We start from the raw sequence: 4,211 nt of genomic DNA on the forward strand, positions 1-4,211 counted from the left end.
TACCACAGGTATAGAGGTTCCCCTATGTGAGTAGAAGAAGAAAAGAATGTAATGTAAAGAAAGAAACACAAGGGTAAGTAGAGCAGAGATGTGGGATGAAGAGAGGTGTTAGTAGATGAATAAATAAATAGAATGAGATGAGAGAGAAGGAGAATTTTCGAAAATTATTTTTGAAAAAGAGTTAGTGATTTTCGAAAATAGTTTTTGAAAAAGGTTAGTAATTTTCCGAAAATTAAAATAAAAAATGAAAATAATTAGTTAATTAAAAAGAAATTTTGAAAAAGAGGGAAGATATTTTCGAAAATTAGAGAGAGAGAGAGTTAGTTAGGTAGTTTTGAAAAAGATAAGAAACAAACAAAAAGTTAGTTAGTTAGTTGAAACAAATTTGAAAATCAATTTTGAAAAGATAAGAAGATAAGAAGTTAGAAAGGATATTTTAAAATCAAATTTTGAAAAGATAAGATAAAGAGATATTTTGAAAAGATATGATTGAAATTAGTTTTGAAAAGATTTGATTTTTAAAATCACAATTAATGACTTGATTCACAAGAAATCACAAGATATGATTCTAGAACTCAAAGTTTGAATCTTTCTTAACAAGCAACAAACTTGAAATTTTTGAATCAAAACATTAATTGATGATGTTATTTTTGAAAATTAGGAGATAAAGATCAGAAAAAGATTTTTGAAAAATATTTTTAAAATTTTTGAAAATAAATAAGAAAAATGAAAAAGATTTGATTTTTGAAAATATTTTGAAAAAGATAAGATTTTTAAATTGAAATTTTGATTTGACTCATAAAAACAACTAGATTTTAAAAAGTTTTGAAAAAGTCAACTCAAATTTTCGAAATTTATGAGTGAAAGAGGGAAAGATATTTTTTTTTTATTTTTGAATTTTTAATGATGAGAGGGAAAAACATGGAAAAGACTCAATGCATGAAAATTTTGGATCAAAACAATGAATGCATGCAAGAATGCTATGAATGTCAAGATGAACACCAAGAACACTTTGAATGTCAAGATGAACATCAAGAACTTATTTTTGAAAAATTTTTTAATGCAAAGAAAACATGCAAGATATCAAACTTAAAAATTTTTCATGTATAGACACTATGAATGCAAGAATGCATATGAAAAACAAGAAAAGACACAAAATATGAAAACATCAAGATCAAATAAGAAGACTTACCAAGAACAACTTGAAGATCGTGAAGAACACTATGAATGCATGAATTTTTCGAAAAATGCAAGATGAATATGCAATTGACACCAAACTTTCAACTTGACTCAAGACTCAAACAAGAAACATGAAATAATTTTGATTTTTATGATTTTTTTTATTTTTTTGGATTTTTGTATATTTTTTTCGAAAAAACATATAGGAAAAAGAAAATAAGGATTTCAAAATTTTTTAATATGAATTCCAGGAATCTTGTATTCTTAGTCTAAAGCTCCAATCCGAGGGTTAGGCATGGCTTAATAGCCAGCCAAGCTTTAGTATGTAACTCAGACATGCCACGGCTGACATTCCAATTAACTTGCCTCTATGCTGATGGTTGGAAGCCCCTATCCAAAAGAATTAGATATGGCTTTACAGCCAGCCAGGCTTCAACATGCTTCATGAAACTCTAGAATTCATTCTTAAAAATTTTGAAGAAAAATATATTTTTGAAAAGATTTTTTTTTTTTGAAAATAGATGAGAAATTTTTGAAAGGTTTTTGAAAATTTTTGAAAATAAAACAAAAAGAAAATTACCTAATCTGAGCAATAGGATGAACCATCAGTTGTCCAAACTCGAACAATCCCGGCAACGGCGCCAAAAACTTGGTGCACGAAATTGTGATCTCAGGCAACGGCGTCAAAAACTCTGTACGCACGTCTTAATAAATTGTGCTTCATTCACAACTTCGATACAACTAACCAGCAAGTGCACTGGGTCGTCCAAGTAATAAGCCTTACGTGAGTAAAGGTCGATCCCACGGAGATTGTTGGTATGAAGCAAGCTATGGTCACCTTGTAAATCTCAGTCAGGCGGATAATAATTGATTATAGAGTTTTTGAAAATTAATAAATAAATAGACAGAAAATAAAGATAGAAATACTTATGTATATCATTGGTGAGAATTTCAGATAAAGGTATAGAGATGCTTTTGTCCCTCTGAACTTCTGCTTTCCTGCTGTCTTCATCCAATCAGTCCTACTCCTTTCCATGGCTGGCTTTATGTAAGGACATCACCATTGTCAATGGCTACTTTTCATCCTCTCTGGAAAATGGTCCGATGCGCTGTCACTGCATGGCTAATCGTCTGGAGGCATCACCGTTGTTAATGGCTGCATCCCATCCTCTTGTGAAAATGGTCCAAATGCTTTGTCACAGCACGGCTAATCATCTGAGGTTCTCGATCATACTGGAATAGGATTCACCCTCCTTTTGCGTCTGTCACTACGCCCAGCACTCGCGAGTTTGAAGTTCGTCACAGTCATTCAATCCCAGAATCCTACTCGGAATACCACAGACAAGGTTTAGACTTTTCGGATTCTCATGAATGCCGCCATCAATCTAGCTTATACCACGAAGATTCTGATTAAGAGATCCAAGAGATAATCATTCAATCGAAGGTAGAACGGAAGTGGTTGTCAGGCACGCGTTCGTGGGGGAATGATGATGATTGTCACGTTCATCACATTCAGGTTGAAGTGCGAATGAATATCTTAGAAGCGGAATAAGTTGAATTGAATAGAAAAATAGTAGTACTTTGCATTAATCTTTGAGGAACAGCAGAGCTCCACACCTTAATATATGGAGTGCAGAAACTCTACCATAGAAAAATACATAAGTGAACATAGGGTAAGAATGGCCGAGTGGCCAGCCTCCCATGGAGGTCTAGAGATCTAAAAATGATCAAAAGATGTCTAATACAATAGTAAAAAGTCCTATTTATACTAAACTAGTTACTAGGGTTTACAGAAGTAAGTAATTGATGCATAAATCCACTTCCGGAGCCCATTTAGTGTGTGCTTGGGCTGAGCTTGAATGTTACACGTGTAGAGGTCAATCTTGGAGTTGAAAGCCAGTTTGTAACGTATTTCTGGCGTTCAACTCTGGCTTGTGACGTGTTTCTGGCGTTTAACTCCAGACAGCAGCGTATAACTGGCGTTCAACGCCCTTTTACGTCATCTAAACTCAGCCAAAGTATGGACTATTATATATTGCTGGAAAGCCCTGGATGTCTATTTTCCAACACAATTGGAAGCGCGCCATTTTGAAGTTTGTAGCTCCAGAAAATCCACTTTGAGTGCAGAGAGGTCAGAATCCAACAGCATCAGCAGTCCTTCTTCAACCTCTGAATCTGATTTTTGCTCAAGTCCCTCAATTTCAGCCAGAAAATACCTGAAATCACAGAAAAATACACAAACTCATAATCAAGTCTAGAAATGTGAATTTAACATAAAAACTAATGAAAACATCCCTAAAAGTAACTAGATTCTACTAAAAACATACTAAAAACAATGCCAAAAAGCGTATAAATTATCCGCTCATCAACCACACGAAACTTAGAAGGTTTGCTGATGCGCATAAACGTGTTATGCTACGATTTAGGAAATTGCACGATCGGCAAAATTCCTTCCGGCAAGTGCACCGGTTATCGTCGTCAAGTAAAAACTCACAATAGAGTGAGGTCGAATCCACAAGGATTGGTTGAGTGAGCAATTCGGATTAGAAATGTGTTCTAGTTGAGCGGAATCAAGATTTGAGATGAGAATTGCGGAATGTAAAATTGGCGGGAAAAGTAAATGACAAGAAAATTAAATGGCTGAATCTTAAATTGCATGAATTAAAGAGCAGAATGTAAATTGCTGAAATTAAAAGGGAATGGGGATGATTGCAAGAATTGATTGCAGAATGTAAAGAGAAAGTGGAAATCAGAAATGGGGAATTCATTGGGTTTAGGAGATATTGAAATCTCCGAATCAAAACATGTATATCTCTTCTCAACCAATGCATTCATTGAATTTTGCTTGGCAATCTTATATGATTGGATCCCAATTCCTTGGCTCACCAATGCTCTCTAAAACAAACAAATTCCCAATCCCTTGGTTTAAATGTTCACAAGAAGAGATGATGCTTGATCACTGATTATACCACACAATTTCATGAACCACAATTTGGTAGGATTACATGTCACAATATCCATCCAAACCTCCT

The sequence above is a fragment of the Arachis hypogaea genome, chromosome 13 (assembly GCF_003086295.3).
Source record: "Arachis hypogaea cultivar Tifrunner chromosome 13, arahy.Tifrunner.gnm2.J5K5, whole genome shotgun sequence".
NCBI lineage: Eukaryota > Viridiplantae > Streptophyta > Magnoliopsida > Fabales > Fabaceae > Arachis > Arachis hypogaea.